The following is a 12163-nucleotide window of genomic DNA, read 5'->3' as shown; positions in this document are numbered from 1 at the left end:
ATGTAGTGAGCAAATGTAAATATTTCACATAAATACACAGTATAGACATACACACTGCATGCTTTATATAAATAGTGAAAGCACCCTGGCTTTTTTCCCATTTTTTTCCTGGGAGAGGATCACTGTTAATGTGTCAGTGGCGATGATGGTGATGCTTGCTGATAGATGATTTTTACTCAGGCTGCCATTAGCAAATGTAAACACCCAAGAGCTGTTTAAAAGGATGTGTTAAAAATAGCCTAATTAGAGTTATTCTGATAACTGAGTGGTGAATGTGCACGACTCCCACACAGTGTTTCTCCACAAAAGGAGAGCACAAATGACACTTGTGAGATCTGATGTGAACTCCTTTTTGAAATTGGTCTCCAGATGAAAAAACATACCATTTGTTGCATCAGTCTAATGTCCCTTGAGAGCTGTGCTGATTGTACTTTCATACATTTCTAATGAATTAGGTTATATTGGTCCTGACGTCCACATGATTTATTACATTTGGAGTCCATTAATTATTCCCATATCAGAAATTCCTCCATACACCGTATTATATTCCCCCAATGCTTTGTTGTATCCCAATTATTTCAGGGGTTTTACTGTTGTTGCAGGGATTTAAATATCAACCTCAGCCTGTGATGACTGTGTTTTTCACAGAGAATCAGATATTGCCAGAGCGAGGAGTCATTACCATCAGAGCAGCCCTTGTTACTGAATCCTGTTTTATTAGTCAGCTTGTCTGCCATTCTCCAGACTCCTCCACAGTCTCAGAAATTATTTAAATCACACATTTTGCCCATGGTGCTATAGGCCCAATGCTAGAGTGCAGCAGCCATTAATTTGCACAGGCTGCATTCATCAGAGGGAAACTTTCGGCTGCTGCCGCTGCTGCAGAGGGTCATCAAGGCAAAGTCACAATGGTAGTGTTGTGGCTGAAGACAATATGGGCTGATGCTGCTCTGGGCAGGGCATTATTTTTGTTAATAAGACAACAGGGTTGAGGGTGACCCAGGATGACAACTCGGGATCAGACAGGCAGGGCCGGAGGAGATATGGCTCGCGGGCGCGAGGAGGGGATCATCCAAGAGTGGAGAGGACGCTCCAAAAAGTAGACAGACAGCATCCTTCATCACAAACTGTGCAAGGGAATCAACACTTCAAGAAATTAAACACATACATATGAACAGATGACAGACAGGTATGTTTGCAATTATGTATGTCATTATAACATAGGGTGCCTGCAGATACCTGTAGGGCCATATCTCATGAAAGCACCCATGTAAAGCCATCTCGTTCTATGCATGATATCAAATTCAGAGCAGAACAAAGAACCTCATCCATGTCTGATGCTGAAGGGGAGACACTGCAGGTGAATATAGTAATAGTTTTAATCAATATATTACCAAAACACTTCTCCACTTAATTACTTAGATTAAGAAAAAAATGTTTTGTACAACAAGTTTTTTTAAATTGTATGTTTTAAATATTAATCATTATCTCATTATTTATGTGCATTAACTTTCCAGAAATATGAACATTGGATAAAGCCAGGTTCAAAATCCTATCTCTCCATTTTTGCCACATTTATAGCAATACAATGTTATATAAATCTGGCTATGAATGATATATGAACAAAACCCACACAACCTTCAAAATATAGATAAAAATGAAACTGGAAAGTTGGTGTTGTGCTGCTGAAGTGGAGATTTCTGGCTCATTCAGAGAAAAACCGTCTTTAAAGATATGTAATGTAAAATTCCATACATTTTGAAAGATACTACAGGGGAAATACATTTAAATAATAGATGTCACAATGAAACCTCTCCAGTTGATTCCTTACATTAAGAACGAAAAAATGTATTTCAAGTTTTCTGAAATTGCATGTTTAAATGTGCAAATGAGGCATTATGTAATGCTAACTTTGTTGACTTTAGGAGAAATCTACAGACGCAAATAGACAAAGGTAGTAAAATAAACATCTAAATGTATATTTTGGATGTTTTCTTTCCAGTAGTCTGAAAGAAGACAAAGTAGCCCAAACTCTCAGAATTGACAATGCATGAAGAAACTATGTTTTTGCCAGTAGTATATCGCCTTAATGCATCCACTTCTGGGACTACGTCCATATGTCTTGTAAACTGATGAAAGTGCATGATCACATTCATAGCATAAGGGCCTTAAATCATGGGTCACATTCATCACACTGTAAAGGCAATGCATTGATCAGCGCCCGATGACCAAGCATGCATTAGATTAGGCCAAATTGACTGAAGTGAACTCCGTCTCAAACTGTGCGCCACCCTCAAACATTTTGGAAAAATTCTAACAGAATGTAGAGATGAAGTTCCCACGAGCAGAGGGAGTAGCCATGTCCTCAGAGAGTGGCCAAAGGCTTTATTACAGTGCTGCCTCCCTGCCCCCGGTTGCTGCAGCTCTCCGCTTGTCACACTCAGTTAGCTCAATGAAGTAATGAATAGGCCGCTGTACATTTTTCATGAGGATAGTGGGAGTGAAAAATCTGCTCTTTATAATGCTTTTAATATGGAAGTTTTCACACACACTCATCCCCCGCAGAGCAGCCTCTGGGCTATCATGATGCTGCATGATGTTTAATGCTAACGTTCCCCTGGGAGAATCACCATAATGCAATGTCACTTCCTGTGATGAATATATTGACTACAGCAGATATAGTAGCTGCTGTAAATCACCAGTAAGTTGGGAGAACAGTCTTCCTCACAAAGAAGGCAGGAGCTGCGAAGGAAATAAGTGGGGGGCAAACAGTGAGTCACATATTCAGGTCTCACATCATTATAGTAATTGATTAGATTACAGGGAAGGAAGCACACCCATGAGCTTCCAGAATTGGAGGACTACTAAGTATGAAAGGGAGAAATAATGATCCAAAGATAAAGCAAGTAATTAAGCAAATGACAGGGTTGTGTAATTTGTAACTATTTCAAATGTACTATTTTCAACCATTTAACGTGCATGAAAACACACGATGACTCGACTGCCCATTTGCTGCTTTAGATCAGCGATTCCCAACCAGTGGTGGACTGCTGCAGTTTTCAGGGGGTAGGCTGTGTGGAAAGATTATGGAGAAGCTCAACTAATCATAAAATACAGATATTCATTTAAATAATTTGCTAAAGGTCATGGACAAACAGTTGAGATAGTTAGCTACATTTAATGGATAAACAGTTACAATTGTTAGCAAAAAATTATCTTAAACAGTTGAAATTTTTCTCAAATGAATGCATCAACAGATGAAACAGTTAGCAGGTCAACACGTAGCCTGATTGATAAATGGTTAAAATAATTAGCTTAAAGTATCCTAATGGATAAACAGAAACAATTAGTTAAAACTAATGGATACAGTAGAAATAGTTAACTAAAAGTAATGGATAAACAATTAAAATATTTAATTAAGTAATTAAGGGATTAAGGGCCCAGCTTCTGTCATTCTAATTTGCTAGTAGTAAAGAAAACTTCACCAAACCAACCTAAAAAAAGGGTTAGGGTAACCATATTTTTGTCTTACCTAAATCCAATGAAGGGTGGTGTTGATGAAGGTTCATCATAGGGATGTGGGGGTGCCTCAGACAAAAGGTTGGGAACCACTGTTTTTCTACTTTCTCCCTCTCGTGGTGAATAAAGGAGGCATGAAGCAATCCACATTTGTGCTTTAGATCTGTGCGCGACAACACACCTCTGATTTTCAATTACAAATAAGACGTTGCATTAGGCAAAGAAACACTGAAGGTAATGGACTTTTTCTGTTGCTCAGAAAGATGGACTTGCCCCTCGAGACCTTGGTTTCCATTATTAAACCTCCACCACATTGCCCACCTAGGCTGTTTCCATTCCCTCTGACCAAAGTAAAATTACCTTGAGAGGCTTAAACACAGTAAAGAAACCACAGAGTGGTCGCCCACAGTCTGAACCTCCATTTTCTCTTTGCACAGGTAAAGCTTTTATGTTCTTTGGGAGGGCAAAAAAAGGAAAAAACTAATTCTGCCAACTTATTTACATTGAGGTCTGACGTCTTATAGTTTTCATGTACAAAATATCCCAAGGGAGTCTACGGGATGTGAGGCTATGGCTAATATATTCACCGGGCATTCTCACAATATGTATCAAGACCTGGATGATGAATTACTATACAAGGGCCACAGAAAATGAAAGAAGAATACTCCAGGATGAACGTTGTTTTGCAAATACAAAACACTTTGTATTCCACAGGGCTGGCCCAAAAGCTGCTCCCTTTATGATAACCTAACAATCCACATTGCTATCTCTGGTCTGACAGCAACTTATGCAGATGTGCGTGGCTCAGCAGCGCTCTGCTGAGTTGAACCCCCCTCGGAAAGTGTTCAGCAAGCAGGTCACATTGGTGTTGGTTGTTGGCTGTCTATTGTAGATGAGATGCTGAAATGCTGTCGTCCAAGATGCTCTAAGTCGTATTACTCACCTACCTGGCCTATAACAGCCTGTGATGGATGGGGCAAGACTGAACCTGCAGACAAATCTAACCCATGTCATTCAGAGAAAATAGGGGATTTGCTTTTTTCACAGGCTTAGATTACTTCTTAACGCTAATACAAAATTGGGTTTTTGCTTCCCATAGTGTGTCCTTCTAATACCAGGTAAAGGACACATGTCACTGTGTGAGATCATGTGCTCCCCAGATGTATGAATGGGGAGACAATTCAGCACTGCAACAGTGTCACCCTCATCTGGCAGGCAAGACCAGGCAGGGAGGTGAAATTGAAAATGTGAATGTCTGGCTAATGGCAGAGGAGGAGTGCTCGAGATATAATACCAAATCTATAAAGGACAATTTCAGGCCCAAGACTCCAGAGACTCAGGCGCTCAATCATGAAGTGATTCACTCAGATTGATCAAGGCGTGTCGTAATCAAATGGGAATGTTACATGTGGCTCCAAGGATGACTTGCAGAACTGTAAAGAGATTCAAAGCTGGATTTCATGGATTTTAGGTGATGTGCTTTCAGAAGGTGCAAATAGAATCCTCAAAGCGTTTTACCAGCAGTTAGCAGCTGTCCAGTGAAAATAATGTGCAGGAAAGTGGGATTTTGAGGAATTAAGTCGCCAACAGAAAAACAAGAGGGCTGGAATTCACTCTGTAGTCTCACAGCAGAGATTCAGAGAGCTGGGCCCTTTGAAATTCGACTGTGAGAATCACAAATCTACTAATGAACTGCGCCGTTGATAACATTCCCATATTAAGCAGAAAGCCTAAATGCACTTACAGATAACAAGGCTTCTTTTATTTAAAGCGATTCCGGTTAAAAGCTCAGCGCTCCCTCAGAAATTGAAATAAATGCCGCAAACATGACATTAAATATTCATAACCTTCAACTGTGATCTAGTGCTGCCTGTTTGAAGAAACATGTGCAACAAAAAACAAAATCCTACATAATTATTCAGTTCTAATCCAAGTGAGAAGCCCAGGAAGGTAGGTCATTACAGCATTATGGGAAAGTTAATTCTTCACATAGAAATAGCTATTTTTCCCAAACTTTTAAACATGTTTCCCAATAGATATATTTATCCTAACTCTAAACACAAAACTAAGTGTTAACCATTTTATCAAAACTCTACACATTTCTGGCAAAATAAAAACTGCACACAAAACTGTCTTCTCAAAACTGATAATTTCCACCAAAACGAGAGATACAGCTATCATATGATTATCTGGTGTTACTATACTGGTGTGATACATTTAAAACACTAACATCAAAATACTGTTATGTATGTTTTGGCTTCATGGGGCCATGTTACATATTTAAATGTATAAAATATTGTAAAAATTGTTTCCTTTTGCTCCTTTTTTAATGTGCAAACAAACCCGCTCTGGTTTCAAGCGAAGTCATTTTGGAGACTTCCAAACGACGCATCTAAAATTCAAAGAAATTTACGCACCTGAAGAGAAATTAGTAAAAAAAAAAAAAATAGAGCACCTTTCTTCTTCTGTTTCTGGACAACAAAGGCTCGTACACAGGACAACTAATACAGCTGAACGATTAACTGAGGCATCTTTTCAGATTGCATGGATTTTGGCTCGGGCAAAAAAAACCTTCTCAGACTCAAAAATTGTGAAACTGCTTTTTGGCTTCGGCAGAAATATTGTTTGCAGAGTTTGACAACATCATCCCAGTATTAAGATAATCCTGCTTTTATTGAATGTATTGGTTGGCTGCATTGCATATTGTATGTTCTGGGTGGGATGACAGATTAATAAGCAGACAGGCTTTTTATGACTGGATTTAGCTTTTCATACTTTGCCACAAAAGTGGCTCTCCTATTGACTTTGTCCTATCAATGTGGCTCTCGCGTAAAGAATTGTGAAGACCACTGGTCTACACTATGCATCACAATCTAAAAGATCATCACATGTTCGTATCTAAAAAGTCATCTTTTCATGCGTTTCTCAGAAGTGATGATTCACTTTCCAGCAGGAAAGCCAAGAGGCTTTTTAAATGATTTATTTAGATTAAGAAGTAGGATAATTTTCTCAACACATAAAGGAACACTTCACCCTTCTGTTTATCACAAACATTCAAAATCAACACAGCTAGAGATACATGGCTTTCACTGGACAAAGACAATATGAAACACTGTAAGCTGAAAATTAAGAAAAGCTGTCTGATAAATGTAATGGTATTTTGTTCCATATAATGGAAGTACAAGTACCTCAAATTTGTACTTAAGTACGGTTTGTAAACAGAGTAAATGTACCGAGTTACTGTCCACCACAGTTTTTCACAGACTGAAACAGATGATTTATTTGCTAAAAGGCTAATACAATAATCAGTAAACAAAGGTCTTAATCAAATCACAGCACTTACTGTTGAACAAAGAAACAGCACACACACACACACACACACATACTCGCAGGGTGAAAACAATACCAGCGTCGCTGTTGCTAAATATCCATCACTTACTCAGACAATGCACCCGGTGCAAACATGCAGTCCCCTGGGGAAGATGGGGAATATCACACGCAAACCAGCAAACAATGGGACAGACTGAGCAGGGCCTGATCCAGGTCTCCCATCTTCTTCTCCTTCTTTGAGGTTTTTCGCCTCTTGGCATCCACGATGTTTCATTGCTGCCACCTTGAGGTTTTGTTCTTACGCAGTGTCCATTCATGTTAAAGGTGTCTTTGCTGTCCAACACTGACTCCACAATCTGATACTTTTAACATTTCCCTCTATCGGCCCTATTTTCCATGACTGTATCATCATTTCTTGTCTTTCCTGTGTACATTTCCTGCATGATATAAGGATATGTTCAACTGCCTCATGGCAAAGATTGCAAAGACCCGTTTGATGTTTTCCAATGATGAAAAGAAAACCAATTCTCAGTCTACTTAATGTTACGTGCTCTTTCTGTTTTGTTCCCTTACTTCCAAACATATCTACTCTGGATTGAGTGTAAATGTCTCTCTTTTAGTGCGTTATCCCACTGCTGATGTACCTTGCACACCATGCCTTTCCCTTTTGATTTAAAAATGACATAATGATTTCAACAATTCATTTTTTGACTGCTTCTTTTGCCAACTTGTTTCCCCAGGATCCCTGAATGTCTCGTCAGCCACATGAACGTGATATTTTCCCTTCAGGCCTCTTATCAGTTCAGGTAGGTTGAGGCTAAGTCCCGCCCCCCCCAGGAAGGAGGATTTTCTACATGTGTCTTTATTATGAACTTTAAAGTCAATCCAAGCTGCAAAAACATTCATGACATGTTCATGAAATATCTCCTTTCTCCATATTTTGCACTGCAATATGACATAATTTAATAGAACGATAATGTATAATTCTACAAACAGCTTTTGGAGAAAATGGAAATATTCATCTAGGTATCTCCCTCAAGCGTGTGTAGTTAACTTATTCAATAAATGACGGGCTGAGAAACATATTAAAGATGTCAAAAAGGGAGGAATGTGCCAGAAATCCCAAATGCTCTGAATTGATAGAAATACATTGGACATGGATGAAAAACAAAGTCAGTTATTATTATTAAGATTTAAATGTATTTTCTGAATACTTTGTCATTTAAATGTAAGACAATCACGCAGCCTGAAGCTTCACAGGAAAATATGGTGAGTCTCAGAATTTATACGTTAGCACTTGAGCGTTTCTATTAAATTCAACTCTTAAATTTATAGCTCAGACGAAGCTGCAAAATAAAATAACATTGCTTGTAAACTTTTATGTATTAATATAACAAAATATGATGCTCACACGCAGCATGTTTATTGTTGAATAAATGTCAGATTTTCAATCATGACTGCCATTGAATCAATACTGATTCATCCAATATCTAAAAGGATGCCTGGGGTTGAATATTAGTTGAGTTTGATATATTGAAACAATGTTAAACTAATTAACTGCAAGAACCCTTTCCAGAAACTGACAATAGGGAAACTCTGAATCGCTGAAGCCAGCTGATAGCTTTTTGTTTTGCAGGGTACAAATTAAAGACAGAAGTTGAGATAAGATGGGTGCAGAAGATATTTAAAAACAAAACTACTGAAAAGAGGATATAAGTAAACCCAGCAAGGGGAAAACATAACATTGATAGATGTGAAAATGTTCCCATTCTGATTGTATAAGAACGAAGGTCATATTTTATATGCTTTCTTCATTTGTTTTTTCCCATTAAAAAAATAAAATAAATAAAAAATAAAAAGGCCAGAACACTTTAGTCAGCGTTTAAATATTTATATTTAAATATGCAATGCACTCAGATTGTAGTTGAATTTTAATGTACATTATGTCCTTGTGCACAAAATAACAATTTATAGTTTAATACAATCCTATTCAAGAATGCTAACTACCATGGAGTTAATTTGAAGCCAGTAACCCTGACAGTCTGCTGAGACCAGAAGGTGTAGAACTGGCCTGAGGTGGATTCTGGCATCCCTGTGAAAACACATGGCTGCAAACAAGGAAATAACAACAGCTCTGCACAGTACAATGTTGTGAAACATTTATTTTTACTTAAAATTCACTTCACTTATACCATTATTACGCTTCCAGAAGTCTCAAAGAAGTTTGCACACAGCTTGAATTGTAAATTCATCCTGAAAAGGAAGTTATAAAAAAGCTTCCCTTTAACTGACTTTAAAAATGTTTTGGAATAATTCAGCTTGAAGTCAAACTACCCTGAAAAGTTTGATGTTGTTTTGATAGCCAATCATCCATTTGTATTTCTTAGGTTAGCATAAGTATAAAAACGGACGTACTGTATATTGTTTTACTAGTTGATCCAACCTTGTCTTTTCACGTTATATTAATCCCCTGCCCAGGCTTTGTAATTATTATTTGTTTAACTACAATGGCTCTAATACGTCGGAACGTTTGGATGTTTTCGTCATTGTGATTATTTTGTGTTCTGTCATCTCAAATCAGACAAGTGGCATGCATCACAGTGAAGAAGTGCTTTATTTTGAAAAACAAATGTTTTAATGGTTGTTCCCCGTCATCATTTAATTTATTGTATTTTGGCGGGAAAGTTGCCTTTAGGTACATTGAGACAATTGTTAAAATGTTCATATTTAAATGTTGAAAACAACCAATGTTGCTTCAATAGATGTTTTTTCAACATAAAAATGTTAATTTAACGACAAAATTTCAACCTCAACCATAAAGTGCAGGGCTCCAATTTAGCTTCTAAATAATTAAAATCAAATTAATTTATATAGCCCAATATCACAAATTATACATTTGTCTCAGTGTGCTTTACAGACTGTACAGGTTACGACACCCTCTGTCCTTAGACCCTCGCATCACACAAGGAAAAACTTCCTAAAAGAAACTCCATAATTAAAGGGGGAACAATGAAAGAAACCTCAGGGAGAGCAACTGAGGAGGGATCCCTCTCCCAGGACGGACAGACGTGCAATAGATGTCGTGTGTACAGGATAAACAACTTAGTACAAATACAACATTTGACAGAAATTATGTTGTGACTAATTTGACTCATCTCTTGGCACAAACATTTAATCCTCATCAAGGACAGTGCTAATGAGACAGTAGCCTTTGCTAACATAAACCAACGTCTTCATCATTTTGTCTGTGATCATTTGTAACATCAGCAGCACACACTAATATACCATGAAAAACAAAATAGGTATTTTAAGCTTATAGAGAAAGCATTTCAAAATTGCTTTTTAATGTAGTTATTTTTTAAATGTGACACTTTGACACCAGATATTTATGAAACAAGACTAAATCCTCATTTCGACTGGATTCACTTCTCATGGGTTGGCGCTGGTCAGTGATTTTAAAATTGAATTGAATTAAAAAAACAAAGTTAACGCCTACATATAGACTTAGCTGGTAACCAATACGACAACTTCTGCCTAGTCCTGCAGAGTGTCCGTGTCCATTACAGACTACACCCTGTAATTTTGCGATGGTTAAAAAAAGATTTGTGATATTTTTTCGGGTTGTTTTGCTTCTCTTTTAAGACATTTTGCATTGTGCAAGACTGATGGAGGCTGACATTGCCACTAGCATAACTACAAACAAATTGTTTGTGGAATAGAGGGGACTTCAAGGTTTAACTGACAAAAGCAAATAAAGGAATTAGACAAGGTATGCGTTCATGGAATTTTTAAGAGGAACTCTTACTTCTTCACTGAGACTGAAACTATGTTACACAATGGAAATTACAGAGGCATTTTTCTTTGTTACAACATTTCACAATATTTATCAAGAGCCAATAATTCTGGAGGATGTTTTGAGTTAATACCTTTTATATTTGTGAGTTACTGAAGGTCTAGTTGTGAAGCTGCATGCTGATGAAGCTTTCTACTTTCTTGTTGGCCAAAGTTGTGTGCTTCCCAAAACTTATAATGCTTTAATTTCAAATGACAGAGCCGGCCGATTGCTATAGATGAATAATGAATTTCATCACTTACCGTAATATGAACACACATCTCTTCACAGTGCGGTGCTGTGCATTGTCCAGAACAGGGCAGAAGCCTAATTACATAGTTACAGCATTGGGGAGACCGGGCTAATCTCTCATGGGTTTCTCCAACAGATGTGTCCAATTAATGGCCTGTCTTTGAAGGAGTTTAGATGCGTAGCACTCTGGGAATATTATTTCAAAGCAAAAGACCCAGCCTTGTTTCTGAGGAGTAGACTTTATAGGCAGTCTTAATCATGGCTTTTCCCATCCCATCATGCACAGATCTGATGTTGAAAAACTGCTGGAATATGAACCGATCTAAAGCCAATTGTGAGTGTTAATGACCTGGACGGAGCAGATAGGAGTGACGGATAACTTCCTGGTCAGAGTCGTCACTTCACTGGCTCATGCACAGCAGATAAGCTGATTAGACATATGGGAGTATTATCTTGTAAAATGAGAGAATAGACTCGACACTGCAGTAATTCCTCTAAATAGTAGGAAATTGAGGGGGGAGCACGAAAATTAGCACTTTGTGTAACTACAGAGGACTGGTGGATAGGAGAGAAAAATGTCCTCACTCATTTACCACTTGTATGCCTGAACACAGGCCCTGTTTTCCTTGAATGAATGAGTTTAGTTTGAGAGTACCTTTACTGTCGCAGGAACAGGACTTAAGGCTGGCCAAGAAACCTTAATAGATCTGTGCCACTTCTCTGAGAGAAGCCTGTCACGTAGCATGTACATGCATTTAGGCTTATTTACCTCGATCCTGCCGGCTGGCTGACAGGCACGTCTCACTGCTGGAGATGCAACACCGTTGTCTGGCAACGTCTGCCTTGATCAAAGAGTTTTGCGGTGTGGCCAGCACATTGCAAAGGGTGACACACAGAGAGCGCCGCGCTGGCAATGCAAAAGATGACAGGAAAAAACAGAAACATGACACCTGCATCCGTTCATCACAGCCTGCCCTTCGGTGTTCATAACCTGAGCTTGAATTATTAATCATCATTTTGATCTGCTGCTGGTCGATGGGCCCTATGGCTCTACCACATGCATCAAATTGAAGATGAAGACAAGGTTTATGACCTTTCAATTTCTACATTTTGGAAGCAAATTGGGATCTATGACATCGGAGTGTCCAGTGTGGCTTTTATTAATGGATTTGAAGATCCAGAGGCAACTATTGAGATTCTGTATTCCAACCTCTCTTGTTTATATTAAAA

This window comes from Cottoperca gobio, chromosome 15 (genome assembly GCF_900634415.1).
Source record: "Cottoperca gobio chromosome 15, fCotGob3.1, whole genome shotgun sequence".
NCBI lineage: Eukaryota > Metazoa > Chordata > Actinopteri > Perciformes > Bovichtidae > Cottoperca > Cottoperca gobio.
Note: the sequence above shows the minus strand (reverse complement) of the source record.